Source organism: Macaca fascicularis, chromosome 12, assembly GCF_037993035.2.
Source record: "Macaca fascicularis isolate 582-1 chromosome 12, T2T-MFA8v1.1".
NCBI lineage: Eukaryota > Metazoa > Chordata > Mammalia > Primates > Cercopithecidae > Macaca > Macaca fascicularis.
Genome location: NC_088386.1, coordinates 98,707,174 through 98,727,956, shown reverse-complemented (window position 1 = coordinate 98,727,956; position 20,783 = coordinate 98,707,174). Strand labels below are relative to the sequence as shown.

Here is a 20,783-nt window from a genome sequence, read left to right as displayed (position 1 = left end):
AGTTCAAAGTCAAGTGGCATGATACCTCTAGCTTTGTTCTTTTTGCTTAGGATTGTCTTGGCTATATAGGCTCTTTTTTGGTTCCATATGAAATTTAAAGTAGTTTTTTCTAATTCTGTGAAGAAAGTCCATGGTAGCTTGATGGGAATAGCATTGAATCTATAAATTACTTTGGGCAGTATGGCCATTTTCATGATATTGATTCCTCCTATCCGTGAGCATGGAATGTCTTTCCATTTGTTTGTGTCCTCTCTTGTTTCCTTGAGCAGTGGTTTGTAGTTCTCCTTGAAGAGGTCCTTCACATCCCTTGTAACTTGTATTCCTAGGTATTTTATTTTCTTTGTAGCACCTGTGAATGGGAGTTCACTTATGGTTTGGCTCTCTGCTTGTCTATTATATAGACAATTATATTATATATGTGTATAGGAATGCTTGTGATTTTTGCACATTGATTTTGTATCCTGAGATTTTGCTGAAGTTGCTTATCAGCTTAAGGAGTTTTTGGACTGAGACGATGGAGTTTTCTAAATACACAATCATATCATCTGTAAACAGAGATAAGTTGACTCCCTCTCTTCCTATTTGAATACCCTTTCTTTCATTCTCTTGCCTGATTGCCCTGGCCAGAACTTCCAATACTATGTTGAATATGAGTAATGAGAGTGGGCATCCTTATCTTCTGCTGGTTTTCAAAGGAAATGCTTCCAGCTTTTGCCCATTTAGTATGATATTGGTTATGGGTTTGTTATAAGTAGCTTTTATTATTTTGAGATATGTTCCCTCAATACCTAGTTTATTGAGAGTTTTTAGCATGAAGGGGTGTTGAATTTTATCGAAGGCCTTTTCTGCATCTATTGAGATAAATCATGTGGTTTTTGTCATTGGTTCTGTTTATGTGATGGATTATGTTTATTGATTTGCATATGGTGAACCAATCTTTCATCCCAAGGATGAAGCAGATCATGGTGGATAAGCTTTTTGATGTGCTGCTGGATTCAGTTTGCCAGTATTTTATTGAGGATTTTTGGCATCGATGTTCATCAGGGATATTGGCCTGAAATTTTCTTCTTTTGTTGTGCCAGGTTTTGGTATCAGGATTATGCTGGCCTCATAGAATGAGTTAGGGAGGAGTCCCTCTTTTTCTTTTTCCTCCTTTTTTTTTTTCTTGAGACAGAGTCTCGCTTTGTCTCCCTGGCTGGAGTGCAGTGGTGCAATCTCAGCTCACTGCAACCTCCACCTCCCGGGTTCAACCAGTTCTCTGCCTCAGCCTCCTGAGTAGCTGGGATTCTAGTCACCCGCCACCATGCCCAGCTAATTTTTTTATTTTTAGCAGAGATGGGGTTTCTCCATGTTGGCCAGGCTGGTCTTGAACTCCTGACCTTGTGATCTGTCTACCTTGGCCTCCCAAAGTGCTGGGGTTACAGGCATGAGCCACCGCGCCTGGCTGAGTCCCTCTTTTTCTGTTGTTTGGAGTAGTTTCAGAAGGAATGGTACCAGCTCCTCTTTGTACCTCTGGTAGAATTAGGCTCTGAATCCGTCTGGTCCTAGGGTTTTTTTTGGTTGGCAGGCTATTAATTACTGCCTCAATTTCAGAACTTGTTATTGGAAGGCCAGGCGCAGTGGGTCATGGTTATTGGTCTGTTCAGGAATTCGACTTCTTACTGGTTTAGTCTTGGGAGGGTGTATGTGTTCAGGAATTTATCCATTTCCTCTAGATTTTCTAGTTTATTTCCATAGAGGTGTTTATAGTATTCTGTGATGGTAGTTTGTTTTTCTTTAAGATCGGTGGTGATATCCCTTTATTATTTTTTATTGTGTCTATTTGATTCTTTTTTCTTCTTTATTAGTCTGGCTAGCGGTCTATTTTGTTAATCTTTTTAAAAAACAAGCTCCTGGATTCATTGATTTTTTTGGAGGGTTTTTTGTGTCTCTGTCTCCTTCAGTTCTGCTCTGATCTTAGTTATTTCTTGTCTTCTGCTAGCTTTTGAATTTGTTTGCTCTTGCTTCTTTAGTTCTTTTAATTGTGATGTTACGGTGTCAATTTTAGATCTCTCACTCATTCTGATGTGGATATTTAGTGCTATAAATTTCCTTCTTAACACTGCTTTAGCTGTGTCCCAGAGATTCTGGTACGTTGTGTCTTCGTTCTCTTTGGTTTCAAAGAACTTCTTTATTTCTGCTCTAATTTCGTTATTTGCCCAGCAGTCGTTCAGGAGCAGGTTGTTTAGTTTCCATGTAGTTGCATGGTTTTGTGTGAGTTTCTTTTTTGAGACATGTAGTTGCGCAGTTTTGAGTGAGTTCATTTTTTGAGACCTCTGCCTCCTGGGTTCAAGCAATTCTCCTGCCTTAACTTCCCAAGTAGCTGGGACTACAGGCGCCCACCACCACGCCTGGCCAATTTTTGTATTTTTAGTAGAGACGGGGTTTCACCATATTGGCCAGGCTGGTCTCAAACTCCTGACCTTGTAATCTACCCGCCTTGGCCTCCCAGAGTGCTGGGATTACAGGCCTGAGCCACGGTACCCGGCCTCAAGTGAGTTTCTTAATCCTGAGTTCTAATTTCATTGCACTATGGTCTGAGACTGTTTGTTATGATTTCTGTTCTTTTGCATTTGCTGAGGAATGTTTTATTTCCATTTATGTGGTTGATTTTAGAATACGTGCTATGTGGCACTGAGAAGAATATATATTCTGTTGATTTGGGGTGGAGAGTTCTGTAGATGTCTATTAGGTCCACTTGGTCCAGAGCTGAGTTCAAGTCCTGAATATCCTTGTTAATTTTCTGTCTCGTTGATCTGTCTCATATTGACAGTGGGGTGTTAAAGTCTCCCACTATTATTGTGTAGGAGTCTAAGTCTCTTTGTAGGTCTCTAGGAACTTGTTTTATGAATCTGGTTGTTCTTGTATTGGGTGCATATATATTTAGGATAGTTAGCTCTTCTTGTTGCATTGATCCCTTTACCATTATGTAATGTCCTTCTTTGTCTTTTTTGATCTTTGTTGGTTTAAAGTCCGTTTTATCAGAAAGTAGGATTGCATCCCCTGACCTTTCTCTCTGGCTGCCCTTAACATTTTTTCCTTCGTTTCACCTTGGAGAACCTGAGATTATGTGTCTTGGGGTTGCTCTTCTCGAGGAGTATCTTAAGTGGTATTCTCTGTATTTCCTGAATTTGAATGTCAACCTGTCTTGCTGGGTTGGAGAAGTTCTCCTGGATAATATCCTGAAATGTGTTTTCCAACATGGTTCCATTCTCCCCGTCACTTTCGGGTACACCAATCAATCATAGGTTTGGTCTTTTCACATAGTCCCATATTTCTTGGGGGCTTTGTTCATTGCTTTTCATTCATTCTTCTCTAATTTTGTCTTCATGCCTTATTTCAGTAAGTTGATCTTCAATTTCTGATATCCTTTCTTCTGCTTGATTGATTCAGCTATTGGTATTTGTGAATGCTTCATGAAGTTCTCGTGCTGTGTTTTTCAGCTCCATCATTTATGTTCTTATCTAAACTGGTTATTCTAGTTAGCAGTTCCTGTAACCTTTTATCAAGGTTCTTAGCTTCCTTGCATTGGGTTAGATCATGCTCCTTTAGCTCAGAGGAGTTTGTTACTATCCACCTTCTGAAGCCTACTGCTGTCAATTCGTCAAACTCATTCTCCATCCAGTTTTGTGCCCTTGCTGGAGAGGAGTTGTCATCATTTGGAGGAGAAGAGGCACTCTGTTTTTTGGAATTTTCAGCATTTTTGTGCTGTTTTTTCCTCATCTTGGTGGATTTATCTCCCTTTGATCTTTGAGACTGATGACCTTTGGATGGGGTTTTTGTGTGTGGGGTGGTCCTTTTTGTTGATGTTGATGTTATTGCTTTCTGTTTGTTAGGTTTTCTTCTAACAGGCCCCTCTTCTGCAGGTCTGCTACGGTTTGCTGCAGGTCTACTCCATACCCTGTTTGCCTGGGTATCACCAGCAGAGGCTGCAGAACAGCAAATATTGCTGCCTGCTCCTTCCTCTGAAAGCTTTGTCCCAGAGGGGCACTGGCCTGATGCCAGCTGGAGCTCTCCTATAGGTGGTGCCTGTTGACCCCTGCTGGGAAGTGTCTTCCAGTCAGGAAGCATGGGGGTCTGGGACCCACTTGAGGAGGCTGTCTGTCCCCCAGCAGAGCTCAATTGCTGTGCTGGGAGAATCCTCCTTGTCAGGATCAGATGCTCTCTTTAGAGCCGACAGGCAGGAACATTTTAAGTCTGTGAAGCTGTGCCCACAGCTGCCCCTTACCCCAGGTGCTCTGTCCCAGGGAGATGGGAGTTTTATCTAAAAGCCCCTGACTGGGGCTGCTGCCTTTCTTTCAGAGATGCCCTGCCTGGTGAGGAGGAGTCTAGAGAGGCAGTTTGACCATAGCCACTTTGCCGCACTGTGGTGAGTTCTGCCCAGTCCAAACTGCCCGGCCTCCTTAGCACTGTCAGGGGAAAACCACCTATTCAAGCCTCAGTAATGGCAGATGCCCATACCCACCAAGCTCGATCGTCCCAGATCGACTTCAAACTGCTGTGCTGGCAGTGAGAATTTCAAGCCAGTGGTTCTTAGCTTGCTGGGCTCCATGGGAGTGGGACCCACTGAGCGAGACCACTTGGCTCCCTGGCCTCAGCCCCCTTTCCAGGGGAGTGAACAGTTTTGTCTCGCTGGGGTTCCAGGCACCACTGGGGTACCAAAAAAAAACCAAAAACAAAACTCCTGCAGGTAGCTCGGTGCCTGCCTAAACAGCCACCCAGTTTTATGCTTGAAACCCAGGGCCCTGGTGGTACAGGCACATGAGGGAATCTTCTGGTCTGTGGATTGCAAAAACTGTGGGAAAAGCGTAGTGTCTGGGCCAGATAGCACAGTCCCTCAAGGCTTCCCTTGGCTGGGACAGGGAGGGCCCCAGCTCCTTGCACTTCCTGGATGAGGCAGCGCCCCACACTGCTTCTGCTTGCCCTCTGTGAGCTGTACCCACTGCCTAACCAGTCCCAGTGAGATGAACTGGGTACCTCAGTTGGAAATGCAGAAATCACCCGCCTTCTGCATTTGTCTTGCTGGGAGCTGCAGACTGTAGCTGTTCGTATTCGGCCATTTTGCCAGATCTCTGCTCTATTATAATTTTATGGGACCACTGTTGTATATATGGTCCATCATTGGCCAAAATGTCATTATGCGGTGCATGACTGTATATATCTGTACACACACAAAATATATATGTATGTATACAAAGACTAGACGTTGTCTTATTACAATAATACAACTTAAAGAGATTTATTACTTTCAGACTGTGTTTTAGAACCATGACTGAGATCAGGGGTCTACAGACTTTTTCTGTAAATGGCCAAATAGTAAATAATTTTTGCTTTGTAGGCTGTGCAATTTGCTGGATGTACCTAACTGCCTTTGTAGCAAGAAAGCAGCTAAAGACTATTTGCCAGCAGGCCATAGTTTGCCAATCAGGCCAGATCTCTGAATTGAGTTGGGACATGTTCTTAGTTAGGGAGATCATTTGCCCACAGATGACTTTTTTCTGAAATGAGTTAGAGCACTTTAGTAAACTTGTTTCAGTTCCTTTTATTAGATGGAGTCCAATACAATTGCTGTTTTTGTAGGTAAAAAAATGGCCTAATGTTGGCGATTTCACAGGGTCAACCAAAAATTTAAAAATATGCTGTTTGGCTGGGCGCAGTGGCTCACGCCTGTAATCCTAGCACTTTGGGAGACCGAGGCAAGTGGATCACCTGAGGTCAGGAGTTCGAGACCAGCCTGCCTAACACGGCGAAACCCCGTCTCTACTAAAAATACAAAAATTAGCCGGGCATGGTGGCTAATCTTACCACCTCCTCCCTTTTCCCCACTCCAGTAGTCCCCAGTGTCTACTATTCCTATCTTTATGTCCATGTGTATTCAATGTTTAGTTCCCACTTAAAAATGAAAACATGTGGCATTTGATTTTCTGTTCCTGCATTAATTTGCTTAGGATAATGGCCTCCAGCTACATTTGTATTGCTACAAAGGACATGATTTTGTTCTTTTTTTGTGGCTGCATAGTATTCCATGGTGTATATGTGTCACATTTTCTTTATCCAGCTCACTGTGTTTTTTTTTTTTTTTTTGAGACGGAGTCTTGCTGTATTACCCAGGCTGGAGCGCAGTGGCGCAATCTTGGCTCACTGCAAGCTTCGCCTCCCGGGTTCACGCCATTCTTCTGCCTCAGCCTCCTGAATAGCTGGGACTACAGGCGCGCACCACCATGCCCTGCTAATTTTTTGTATTTTTAGTAGAGACGGGGTTTCACCATGTTAGCCAGGATGGTCTCGATCTCCTGACCTCGTGATCCGCCTGCTTCGGCCTCCCAAAGTGCTGCGAATACAGGCTTGAGCCACCGCGCCCGGCCAATCCAGCCCACTGTTGATGTGCATCTCAGTTGATGCCATGTTTTTGCTATTGAGACTAATGCTGCAGTGAACATACAAGTGCCTGTATCTTTTTGTTTACTACCCTTTCTATTTTCTTGAAAGTCTCATTTGTTCTCACTGCTTAACTATTTCTATATATATATATCAGTAGATAATTCCCATGTAATATTTCATTCTAAGCTCTGATAAAAAGTAAAATGAAAAAATATAACATGAATTCTTAAGTGCCAGCAATTTCTATTCCAAGCACTTTACATATCTTTCTCATTTAATTCTTTTTTTTGAGATGGAGTTTCGCTCTTGTTGCCCAGGCTGGAGTGCAATGGCGCGATCTCGGCTCACTACAACCTCCACCTCCTGGGTTCAAGCCATTCTCCTGCCTCAACCTCCGGAGTAGATGGGATTACAGGGGCATGCCACCACGCCCGGCCAATTTTGTATTTTTAGTAGAGACGGGTTTTCTCCATGTTGGTCAGGCTGGTCTCAAACTCCATACCTCAGGTAATCCACCCACCTCAGCCTCCCAAAGTGCTGGGATTACAGGCATGAGCCACCATGCCCAGCCCATTTAATTCTTATAACAATCCATTTACTTCATTATTCCTATTTTACTGATGAGGAAACTAAAAGAGAGATTAATGTCACTTGCACGAGGTCCCACAGCTAATAAAAAAAAGTTCTTAGCTTCATCCTAGACAGTCTGACTAGAGACCCAAGCTTGAAACAATTTTTTATTACTACAGTTTTAATTACCTGTTAGAAATTTTGGAAAACTCTGATGTCCCTGATCATTTCAGATTCAAGATGTCACAGACGAAATGTCTAACCTTCCCCCTTAGAGAACTGCTTCTTCTAATTGCTCTTATTTTTCTGGGGCAAAACTGCTTAATCATTATTTACCAAGTTCTATAGATATCTGCCTTCATATCCATTCTTACACTAATGCCCTTGGTCCAGGCTTTTATTAGATTATGTCTGGAATATGGAGAGATTGTTCTGAACTCTCTGTGTTTAGTCTCTCTGTTAAACAGATCTCTACAATCTACCATCAATCTGCCTTTCTCTTCTTCAGCCTGTATTTGGAACAGTATTTCCTTGCCTCCTGCTGTTAAAATCTGTTTTTCTTCAACATACAGTTCAAAGGAAATTTCACTCATGGTACCCAGCACACCAGAATTTCAGTCCTATTTCTGGTTTTTATTAGGTGTTCGATTGTTAGCAGGAGAGGGGGAGACCAGCTCCCTTACAAAGTTCATGTGATTTAATATATAGTCTTATAATAACTATTTTAACTTCTCAGATATTTTTATATGCACTTACTGATTATTAGTCATATTTCAGGTAAGATTGCTACGTAAAACTATAAGCACTTAATATATATTTAACAATGAATGAGTGACTCACTTTTGGATAAGGGCTCGCAAGTGTTGGATAGTGTGGTATTATTTTTCATCAACATTTGCTGGTTCCTAACTTCCATAGCTCTCACTACAGTCTTGTTACAGTGTTGGGTGTGTTAGGCTTCAGGGACAGGCCTCTGACCTTCTCCTGCCTTCCTTTCAGCTGCCTTGAGACTCTCATGTGTTTCCCTAAGTTATGTGAGCCACTCTACCTCTAATCGAGCCCAAAAAGGAATCTTGGGAACCCCTACTTTAAGCTGGTGGGTCAGAAGTTCTGGATACCCTGACTTGCAACCAGTCTCTGGTCTAGTGGGAGTGGGGGCACAGTCTTAGGGTCTCTACAAAAAAAGGAAAAAAAATTAGCCGAGTGTGATGGCATGCACTTGTGGATCACCTGAGCTTGGGAGGTTGGAGCATGATGGTGCTTCTGCACTCCAGCCTGGGCAACAGAGCAAAACCTTGTCTTAAAAAAAAAAAAAAGAAAAGTATAACTGGTCTTGATAAGAAAACATTTGTACAATAATAATAGTTATTCAAATAATAGTTATACATGTTAATTGTAGCAAATTTGCTGCAGAAAACTGTCAGAAACTACAATAAACTGTCATCCATGATCCCACTGCAGAGAAAACCATTGCCGACATTTTTGAGCATTTCCTACCAGTTCCCCCCCTTCCAAAGTTGAATTATTTATCAACTGTCACCCTGAGGAATGTTGATTGTGTTTGTGAGAAAACTCATGGCTTAGGAGCCAGAGTAAGCAGGAGTACTATGTTAAACAGCAGGCTTGACTAATGTATTTTCTTAATTGCGTCAAACACTAATGTTATATTAAGTCAAAAGTCTTCACAGATTATTTTTCTCAAGAGGATTTCAGTGCTTCAGTGTGCACATTAATACCAGTTCCACTTGTTTTTCAGTGATGTTATAGTAATGAGACGTTTTAAGTGAATACAAATCTACCTCTAAAGAGATTATTGATTTGTTTCATTTTACTTTAAGATTTGAATTCCAAATCCAGGAGACAGCTAACAATTTAAATACTGTATAGTGTAAAAAGAAATAAAGTATTCCTTTTTTTTAAGACAGAGTCTTGCTCTATCGCCCAGGCTGGAGTAATGGCGTGATCTCGGCTTACTGCAACCTCTGCCTCCCAGGTTCAAGTGATTCTTCTGCCTCAGCCCCCTGAGCAGCTGGGATTACAGGCACCCACCACCATGCCCAGCTTATTTGTATATTTTTAGTAGAAACAGGGTTTCACTATGTTTGCCAGGCTGGTCTTAAACTCCTGACCTCAAGTGATTCACCTGCCTCGGCCTCCCAAAGTGCTGGGATTGCAGGTGTGAGCCACCACGCCAGGCCTCAAGTATCTTTTATGAAGAAATTACTTGAGCCTATCCTTTTGCTAAATAAGAGTGAAAACTGATAGAAGCTGTAGTAGAATAATGGCCTTCCAAAGATGTCCATGTCCTAATTCCTGAAACCTATGAATATGTTACTTTCTGTGGCAAGAGACTGTGTTCAAAGAGACTTTGAATATGTAATTAAGTTAAGGATATTGAGATGGGGATATTATCCTGGGTTATTTAGGTATGTCCAATATAATCACATAGGTCTTTTTAAGGGGAAGGCAGAAAGGTCAGAAGAAAATAAGACACCATGTGATGACACACAGAATAAGAGAAAGATTAGAAGATGCTATGCTGCTGGCCTTAAAGATGGAGGAAGGGGGACCCTATGCCAGGAAATGTAAGTGGCTTCTGAAAGCTAGAAAAGACAATGAAATGGATTCTCCTCTGTAGCCTCCAGAAGAAATGCAGCCCTCTGACAACTTTATTTTATGACTCTGACCTCCAGAATGGGAAGACAGTAAATTAATTTTGTTGTAAGTTACTAAGTTTGTGATCATTTTTTATAGCAGCAATAGGAAATTAATACAGAGGGAATATATCTTTCTCATTGTTGATGTTTCCTACTATGTTAAAGGAGCTCAATTAGTTTAACTCCTAGTCTCTTTCTAACCTCTCATTTCCTCCTAGAGGAGGAGTGGCTTGTCTGGTAAATTTGGGAAGCAAAAATTGGGCAAGTTTATCTCAGTTCCTTCCTTCCTTCCTTTCATATAGGGAAGCCTCTGGTGATTCAGTTGCCTCTGACTGGCTTGTTGAATTTAATTTTAGTGCTCAGTTATGAAGATTATTTGGCTCTCACAGTAAGCTATGTCCAGAAACTTGACCATTGTCAGTAGCAAAAATTATGTGTTGGCTTCCAGCTACTACTCCTTATTTGTTTTTTTTTTATTTTTTAAATTTTAATTTTGATTTTTTATGTATTTTTTGAGATGGGGTCTCACTATATCCCTCAGACTATAGTGCAGTGGCACATTCATAGCTCACTGCAGCCTCAAACTCCTGGGCTCAAGTGATCCTCCCACTTCAGCATCCCCAGTAGCTGGGACTACAGGCATATGACACAATGTATGGCTAATTTTTAAATTTTGGTAGAGATGGGGTCTCACTTTGTTGCCGAGGCTGGTACACTAGTCCTTTGACACAGCAAACCCAATTCTAGATTTTTATCCAAGAGAAATGAAAATATTTGTCTGCAAAAATACTTGTATAGGCATGTTCATAACAGCCTTATTTATAGTAGTCCCAAGCTGGAAACACTGGTACATTGATACAACGGAATTCTATTCAACAATCAAAAAGAATAACTGGGAAAAGCTAGGGAAAAAAATTCATTGCTTCTGATAGGGTATGGATTGGCAAGACAGTGATACAAGGAAACTTTCTGGGAAGTTGGAAATGTTCTGTATAAGATATCCATTTGTCAAAAGTATACAGGTAAAAAGTTCGCACCCTGGGCCCAAGAGCCAAGCTCTTGCTGTGTGTGGCTCCACTCTGGGTACCAGCTCTGCTGCCATAAAGATCTTGACTTTACCCCAATCCTAGAGCTACTCTAATGCTGCACTCACAAGTGCTCTTATTCTCAATTCTCTTAGCTGTTTAACAAGCATCTGCATCTTGCATTCTGTTACACAGCAGCAAGGATCCCTGCATCCCAGACACCAATGCCATTACTACCTGGGAACTCAGAACTGCAGTACCTCCACACAGTTGTGCATCAGGCCTGAGTTCTGTGATTATTCCATGGGTGCTACTCATCAGGCACCAGTGCCAAGAGGGATCCCTTCAGCCATAGCTTCTCTGGTGGGAAAAAAAAATAGATTGCGGCGATCTTAGCAGTCATTGCCACCAAAGACCCAACAACTCTTGCTGCCACTGCAGAAACTCACAACATTGACTGCTATGGATCCCTGTGATTTTTATCTGTACCAACCTCAGCAGACAGAGCTGCACAGAGACCACACAGTTGGCACCCTGACTGGTGCCAGAACCACTGCACCCCACCCCATGGAGGAAAGTCAGTCCACAATGAAACTAGCCCATAAAGTCTACAAAAGGTGACTGTTCCACTAAGTGCACAGACATTAATGTAAAGCAACAAGAAAAATGGGAGACATAATACCATCTAAAAAACATAACCTCCCAGTAGTTGACCCCAAAGAAATGGACATATATAAACTGCCTCTTAAAGAATTCAAAATAATTGCTTTTTAAAAAATACAGAGGCCAGGCGCGGTGGCTCAAGCCTGTAATGCCAGCACTTTGGGAGGCTGAGATGGGTGGATCACGAGGTCAGGAGATCGAGACCATCCTGGCTAATACGGTGAAACCTCGTCTCTACTAAAAATACACAAAAAAAATTAGCCAGGCGAGGTGGTGGGCACCTGTAATCCCAGCTACTCGGGAGGCTGAGGCAGGAGAATGGCGTGAACCCGGGAGGTGGAGCTTGCAGTGAGCTGAGATCAGGCCACTGCACTCTAGCCTGGGTGATAGAGTGAGACTCCATCTCAAAATAAATAAATAAATAAAAATTTAAAAATACAGAGAAACATTTCACTGAAATCAGCAAAACAACAGATGACCAAAATAAGAAATGTAACAGACAGATTAAAATTGTTTTTTTTTTTTTTTAAATGAAATTCTGGAGCTGACGAATACAATTAATGAACTAAAAATGCAGTAGAGAGCATTAACAGCAGACTTGATGAAGCAGAAGAATTAATACATGAACTCAAAGACAGATTATTTCAAAACATACAGTCAGAGAAGAAAACATGAAGCTTAGAAGATTTAAAGCTTACAAGATTTTCTCAAAAGAGCAAATATCCTAGTTATAGGAGTTTAAGCAGGAAAAGAGAGGGACAAAGGGCCAGAAAGTTTACTTAAATAAATAACAGCAGAAAAATTTCCAAATCTGAGGAAAGGTATAAATATTCAGGTATGAGAAGGTCAAAGGTCTGTAATCAGATTCAACCTGAACAAGATTATATTAAGATAGAATAAAACTGTCAAAAATCAAAGATGAAGAGAGCATCCTGAAAGCAGCAAGAGAAAAGCAAATCGCATATAATGGAGTTCCAATAAGGCTAGACGTGGATTCTCAGGAGAAACCTACAGGCCAGTAGAGAGAGGGATGATAAATTCAGTGTGCTGAAGGAAAAAAGGCAACTGTCAACCAATAGTACTTTGCTTGGCAAACTTGACCTTCAGAAATGGAGATAAAAACTTTCTCAAACAAAAACTGAGGTAGTTCATCACCACCAGATGTGTCTTACAAGAAATCATAAAGGGAATTCTTCAAGCTGAGAGGAAAGGATGCTAATGAGTAACACAAAAACATCTAAAAGCATAAAACTCATTGGTACAACTACACAAATTTAGAATACTCTAATAGTATAATGGTGGGTTTTTAATATGAATGTTAAAAAACAAAACTATTAAAAATAATGGCTACAATAGGCCTGGTGCGGTGGCCCATGCCTGTAATCCCAGCACTTTGGGAGGCCGAGGCAGGCAGATCACCTGAGGTCAGGAGTTCGAGACCAGCCTGGCCAACATGGTGAAACCCCATCTCTACTAAAAAAAATACCAAAATTAGCTGTGCATGCTAGCAGGTGCCTGTAATCCCAGCTACTCAGGAGACTAAGGCAGGAGAATCACTTGAACCTGGGAGGTGAAGGTTGCAGTAAGCCAAGATCATGCCATTGCACTCCAGTCTGGGCAACAAGAACAAAACTCCGTCTGAAAAAAAAAAAAAAAAGACCAAGAAGCAGCGTCTCTGCTCCTTCTGGGATCTCTATGTGGTTCAGCCCACCTGCCTCCACTCCTGCATTGACCATGTCCATCAGGGTGAGCCAGAAGTCCTACAAGGTGTCCACCTCTGGCCCCCAAGCCTTCAGCAGCTACTCCTACACGTGTGGGCCCGATGCCCGCATCAGCTCCTTGAGCTTCTCCCGAGTGGGTAGCAGCAGCTTTCTGGGTGTCCTGGGCAGAAGTTATGGTGGGGCCAGCAGCATGGGAAGCATCACTGCCGTCACAGTCAACCAGAGTCTGCTGAGCCCCCTTAACCTGGAGGCAGAACCCAACATCCAGGCTGTGCGCACCCAGGAAAAGGAGCAGATCAAGGCCCTCAGCAACAAGTTTGCCTCCTTCATAGACAAGGTACAATTCCTGGAGTACCAGAACAAGATGCTGGAGACCAAGTGGAGCCCTCCTGCAGCAGCAGAAGACGGCTCAGTACAACATGGACAACATGTTCGAGAGCTATTTCAACAACCTTAAGTGGCAGCTGGAGACTCTGGGCTAGGAGAGGCTGAAGCTGGAGGCAGAGCTTGGCAATATGCAGGGGCTGGTGGAGGACTTCAAGAACAAATATGAGGATGAGATCAACAAGCGTACAGAGATGGAGAATGAATTTGTCCTCATCAGGAAGGATGTGGATGAAGCTTATATAAACAAGGTAGAGCTAGTCTTGCCTGGAAGGGCTGACTAAAGAGATCAACTTCTTCCGGCAGCTGTAGGAAGAGGAGATCCAGGAACTGTAGTCCTAGATCTTGGATACATCTGTGGTGCTGTCCATGGACAACAGCCACTCCCTGGACATGGACAGCATCATTGCTGAGGTCAAGGTGCAGTATGAGGAGATCACCAACCACAGCCAGGCTGAGGCTGAGAGCATGTACCAGATCAAGTATGAGGAGCTACAGACGCTGGCTGGGATGCATGTGGATGACCTGCGGCATACGAAGACTGAGATCTCTGAGATGAACCAGAACATCAGCCAGCTCCAGGCTGAGATTGAGGGCCTCGAAGGCAAGAGGGTTTCTCTGGAGGCTGCCATCACAGATGCCGAGCAGCATGGGGAGTTGGCTGTTAAGGATGCCAATGCCAAGCTCTCCAAGCTGGAGGCTGCCCTGCAGTGGGCCATGGCATGGCAGCTGCATGAGTACCAGGAACTGATGAACATCAGACTGGCCCTGGACATCAAAATCACCACCTACAGGAAGCTGCTGGAGGGCGAGGAGAGCCGGTTGGAGTCTGGGATGCAGAACATGAGTATCCATACCAAGACCACCAGTAGCTATGCAGGTGGTCTGAGCTCAGCCTATGAGGGCCTCACAAGCCCCAGCCTCAGCTATGGCCTCAGCTCCAGCTTTGGCTCTGGCATGGGCTCCATCTCCTTCAGCCACACCAGCTTCACCAAGGCCGTAGTTGTGAAGAAGATTGAGACCCACGATGGGAAGCTGGTGTCCGTGTCCTCTGACGTCCTGCCCAAGTGAACAGCTGCAGCAGCCCCTCCCAGTGCCCCTCCTGCAGCTGCCCCAGAGCCTGGGAGGGAGGCCGCTGTGTAGGGGAGTACAGGGAACAGGAGGCCCACCTGAGGCTCAGCCCTAGCCCTCAGCCCACCTGCGGAGGAGTTTACTGCCTGGCGATCCCCCTTGCCCATGCCTCCAGCTACAATTGCTTTTTTTTTTTTTTTTGTCCAAAATAAAACCTCAGCTAGCTCTGAAAAAAAAAATAATATTAATGGCTACAATAATTTATTAAGGAATATACAATATAAAAAGATGTAAATTGTGACATAAAAACCATAAAATGTCGGGCAGGGTAAAGTATGCAATGAAAGTTAAGTTGTAATCAGCTTAACATAGCCTGTTATAACTATAAGCTGTTTTATGTAAGCCTCATGGTAAACACAAAGCAAAAACCTACAGTGGATAAACAAAAGATACAAAGTAAGGAATTAAAGCATACCACTAGAGAAAAATCGTCTAATCACAAAGGAAGAAGGCATGAAAGGAAAAAGGAACAAAAGAGCTATAAAACAACCAGAAAACAATGAACAAAATGGTAGTACTAAGTCCTTACCTATCAGTAATTACCTTGAATGTAAATAGATTAAATTCTTCAACCAAAAGACAGAGTGGCTGAATAGGTTAAACACACACACACACACACACACACACACACACACACAAACTGAACTGTATGCTGCCTAGAAGAGACTCACGTCACCTTTAAGGACACATTTAGATTAACTGAAAGGATGGAAAAAGATACTCCATTCAAATGGAACCAAAAGAGAGTGGGGTTAGATATAATTATATCAGGTGCAGTACACCAATATGGTTTGTATATTTTGTCCCCTCCCAATCTGATGTTGAAATATGACTTCCAGTGTTGGAGGTGGGCCTGGTGGGAGGTGTTTGGATCTTGGAGGCAGAGCCCTCATGGATGGCTTGGTACTCCCCATGGTGATAAGTGAGTCCTCATGGGATCTGGTTGTTTAAGGGAGTATTCTGCCTCCCCCTTCTTCTCTTACTCCTTTTCTCACCATGTGATGCACTGGATCCCAATCCCCTTCCACCATAAGTAAAAGCTCCCTGAGGCCTCATCAGAAACAGATGCTAGCACCATACTTCCTTTACAGCCTGCAGAACCATGAGCCAATTAAACCTCTTTTATTTATAAATTACCCAGCTTCAGGTATTTCTTTATAGCAACACAAAAATTGTCACACACTGTCAAAAAACTATAGAATGAGACAATTATTATATAATGAAAAGGGATCAGTTCATCAAGAAGATATAATAATTGCAAATATGTGTGCATGCAACATCAGAGTTCTTAAATACATAAAGCAAATATTAATAGATCTGAAGAGATAGATAGCAATGCAATAATAGGAGACTTTAATACCCCACTGTCAACAATAGACAGACATCCAAACAGAAATTCAGTGAGGAAACACTGGAATTCGACTACATTTTAGACCAAATGGACATAACAGATATATGCAGAACGTTCCATCCAATATTAACAGAATACACATTCTTCTCAGGAACACGTGGAACATTCTCCAGAATAGATCATATCTTAGGCCACAAAATAAGTCTTAAAAAATTTATTAATAAGATTGAAGTAATATTAGGTAGCTTTTTCAATTGCAATGGTATGAAACTCGAAATAATAACATTTGAAAATTCACAAATATGTGGAAATTAATTTTAAACAAATGGGTCAAAAAAGAAATTTAAAGGGAAATTTTAAAAATCTTAAAACTGCTGGGAACAGTGGCTACACCTGTAATCCCAGCAGTTTGGGAGGCTGAGGTGGGTGGGTCACCTGTGGTCAGGAGATCAAGACCAGCCTGGCCAACACAGTGAAACCCTGTCTTACTGAAAATACAAAAAATTAGCCAGGCGTGGTGGTGGGTGCCTGTAATCCCAGCTACTGTGGAGACTAAGACAGGAGAATCTCCTGAACCCGGGAGGGAGAGGTTGCAGTGAGCCCAGATCATACCATTGTACTCCAGAGCCTGGGCAACAAGAGTGAAACTCCATCTCAAGACAAATAAATAAAACTAAAATCTTGAAACAAAAATGGAAATACAGTATCCCAAAACTTGAGATGTTGCAAAAGAAGTTTGAAAAAAGTTTATAGCAATGAATGCCTGTATCAAAAAAGAAGAAAAGCCCTAAATAAACAACCTAATGTTACCTCTTAAGGAACTAGAAAAAGAAGAACAAACTAAGCTCAAAGTTAGGAGAAAGAGAATCATAAATATCAGAGCAGAAATAAATAAAATAGAGACTAGAAAAACAGAAAAGATTAAGAGAAGAGCTGGTTTTTAAAAGAGAAACAAAATTGATAAAACTTTAGTTAGATTAATAAAAAAGAGAAAATGCTTAAAATCAGAAAGAGGAGACATTACAGCTGCTACCACAGAAATACAAAGGACCATAGACTACTATAAAAAATGATACACCAGGCTGGGCACAGTGGCTCATGCCTGTAATCCCAGCACTTTGGGAGGCCGAGGTGGGTGTATCACTTGAGGTCAGGAGTTCGAGACCAGCCTTGCCAACATGGTGAAACCCCATCTCTAATAAAAAATACAAAAATTACCTGGGCTTGGTGGCACACACCTGTAATCCCAGCAACTTGGGAGACTGAGGCAGGAGAATTACTTGAACCTGAGAGGTAGAAATTGCAGTAAGCAAAGATTGTGCCACTGCACTCCAGCCTGGGCATCCAAATGAGACTCCATCTCAAAAAAAAGAAAAAAAAAAAAATCAACAAATTGTATAACCTAAAAGAAATGGGTAAATTCCTAGACACATACTAACTTAAAAAGACTAAATCATGAAGAAACTGATAATTTGAAATGACCAATAATGAGTAAGGAGATTGAATCAGTAATAAGAAGTCTCCCATTAAAGAAAAGCCCAAACTTGATGATGCCACTGCTGAATACTACTAAACATTTAGACAATTAAAACCAATCCTTCTGAAACTCTTCCAAAAAATTGAAAAGGAAGGAGATCTTCCGAACTAATTTTACAAAGGCCTGATACCAAAGGCAGACAAAAACAGTACAAGGAAAGCAAATTATAGGCCAATATCCTTGATAAACATAGATGCAGAAATCCTCAAGAAAATACTAGCAAACCAAATTCAACAGCATATTAGAAGGGTCATTCACCATGATCAAGTGGGATTTATCCCTGTGAATTTGCATATTCACCATATGCAAATCAGCAGTGATACACCATATTAACAGAATAAAGGACAAAAACTTTATAATTATCTCAATAGATACAAAAAAGGCATTCAACAAAATTCAGCATCCTTTCATGATAGAAACACTCAACAAATTAGGTAGAGAAAGAATGTCTCTCAACATAGTAAAGGCCTTATATGACAAGCCCATAGCTAACATAATGCTCAGTGAAAAGTTGAAAGTTTTTTCTGAAATCAGGAACAAGACAAGTATGCCCACTTTCAGCATTTCCATTCAACACAGTATTGGAAGTCCTAGCCAGAATAATTAGGCAAGAGAAAGAAAAGGCTTTCAGATTGTCAGTGAAGAAGTTAAATCGTCCGTTCGCAGATAACATGATTTTATATTTAGAAAACTCTAAAGACTCCACCAAAAAACTATTACAAGTAATAAATTCAGTAAAGTTGCAGGATACAAAATTAACACAAAAATCAGTAGTGGTCAGACATGGTGGTTTATACCTGTAATCCCAGGACTTTGGGAGGCTGAGGTGGGAGGATCACTGGAGGACAGGAGTTTGAGACCAGCCTGGACAACATAGTGAGATGCCCATCTCTACAAAAAAGAAAAAAATTAGCCAGGTGTGGTGGCACGACCTGTAGTCCTAGCTACTTGGGAGCCTGAGGTGGGAAGATTGCTTGAGCCCAGGAGTTTGAGGTTACAGTGAGCCATGATCATGCCATTGCACTCCAGCCTGAGTAACAGAGTAAGACTCCACTTCCAAAAAAAGAAAAAAAAAAAATCAGTAGCATTTCTACATACTAACAACAAACTATCTGATAAATCTGGCCAGGTGCAGTCCCTCACGCCTGTAATCCCAGCACTTTGGGAGGCCAAGGTGGGAGGATCACTTGAGGTCAAGAGTTTGAGACCAGCCTGGCCAACATGGTGACACCCCATCTCTAGTAAAAATACAAAAATTAGCCAGGCATGGTGTCATGCACCTGTAATCCCAGCTACTCAGGAGACTGAGGCAGGAGAATTGTTTGAACTTGGGAGGTGGAGGCTGCAGCAGCACTGCACTCCAGCCTAGGCAACAGAGCAAGACTCCATCTCAAAAAAAAAAAAAAAAAAAAAAAAGGAAGAAGAAATCAATAAAACAATGCCATTGACAATAGCTAGTAAAAAAATCAAAATACTTAGGAATAAATTTAACCAAGGAGATTAGCCATTCTACAATGTATACACATTTTAAAACATTATGTTATACATCATAAATATATACAATTTTAACTTGTCAATTAAAAATAAATAAGCCTGGGCAACATAGTGGGACTTTGTCACTACAAAAATAAAAATAAATTAGCCAGGCATGATGGTGTGTTTCCTGTGGTCCCAGCTACTCCAGAAGCTTAGTTGGGAAGATTACTTGAGCCCAGCAGTTTGAGACTGCAGTGAGCTATGATTGTGCCCTGGTTAGAACCAGGGCAACAGAGTGAGACCCTGAATCTGTAAGTAAAATAAGTAATGAAAAAAGTATATAGCTAAAAATTAGAGGTGTCAGTGTATGTAAATTTTATGGAAAAGAACCATATGATGATGATGATGATGATGATGGAGTGAGGTGGTAAAGAATGGGTAAACATATCAATGATGTTTTTTAAAATGGCAGAATTGATAATTGAGCTGCTATTTTATTGTTGTCTGTGTATGGTAGGGTTTTTTGTTTTTGTTTTTTGAGACTGGATGTGCCTCTTTCACCCAGTCTGGAGTGCAGTGGCACAGTCCTGGCTCCCTGCAACCTCCACCTCCCAGTCTCAAGTGATCCTCCCACCTCAGCCTCCCAAGCAGCAGGGACTGCAGGTGCCAGCCACCACGCCCAGCTAATTTTTGTATTTTTTGTAGAGAAAGTATCTTGCCATGTTGCCCATGCTGGCCTTGAACTCCCAAGCTCAAGCGATCCACCCACCTCAGCCTCTCAAACTGCTGGGATTACAGGTGTGAGCCACCACACCCGGCCTCTATGCATGTAAAAGTTATATAATGTGAAGAAATTAAGAAAGAAACAATAGTCTTATATTTCTGAGGACATTTACCAATTATGGTCATTCCATTCTTTTCTATAAATCCAAATTATCTGGTGTAATTTTCCTTAAGACTGAAGAATTTGTTACCATTTTTAATTCAAAAATTATTTTTAATTGAGAAAATGGTATATATTTGTCATGTACATTACGTTTGAAACACTGTGGAATGGCTAAATCAACATAATTAACATATGTATTACATCATCTTTTTTTTCTGGTAAGAACACTAAAAATCCTGCTTCATAGATATCTCCAAGAATATAATACATTGTTATTAACTATAATCCCCATGTTGTACAATAGACCTCCAAAAATATAATACATTGTTAAGAACTATAGTCCCCATGTTGTACAGTAGACCTCCGAGAATGTAATACATCATTATTAACTATTGTCCCTCTGTTGTACAATAGAACTTACTCCTTCTAACTGAAATTTTGTGTCCTTTGACAAACATCTTCCCAATACCCCTCTCCCCAGCCTCTGGTAACTACCATTCTACTCTCTACTTCTATTAGTTCAACTTTTTTAGATTTTACATGTAATTGAGATCATGTGGTATTTGTCTTTCAGGTTTATCCATATTGTCACAAATGACAAGATTTCTTTCTTTTTAAAGGCTGAATAGGTCACATTTTCCTATTTCTTTATATGTCTAGTATTTTTTTGATTGGATACTTGGGATTTTGAATGATGCATTTGAGAGATTGCGGATTCTGTTTTGCTTTTCTGAAAAAGAATTTTTATTTTAGAAGCCAGTTAACTTGACTGAACTCAGACTCCAAACTGTCTCCTCTGTAGTGGTAGTGCTGAAATCTTTACTTAGTTATTTCATTTTTCAGTGATTGATTTTCTATCATGATTCTTGGGTTTCCCTCCCTTGCCTCATGATTAGTTTAGTGATTAGCACAGGTCTTGGGAGGATTTTATATACAAATTTTGGGGTTTCCTCCTCTTTGGC

The 20,783-nt window shown here is 41.4% G+C and overlaps 1 protein-coding gene and 1 pseudogene across 19 annotated transcripts in view; both read left to right on the top strand.

Annotated features, from left to right (window-relative positions):
• ICA1L (islet cell autoantigen 1 like) overlaps positions 1–20,783 on the top strand; it is a 99,165-nt gene that overhangs the window by 14,751 nt on the left and 63,631 nt on the right. The gene's annotated exons all lie outside the window — the stretch shown is intronic.
• LOC141408213 (keratin, type II cytoskeletal 8 pseudogene) lies at positions 12,859–14,750 on the top strand (annotated as a pseudogene).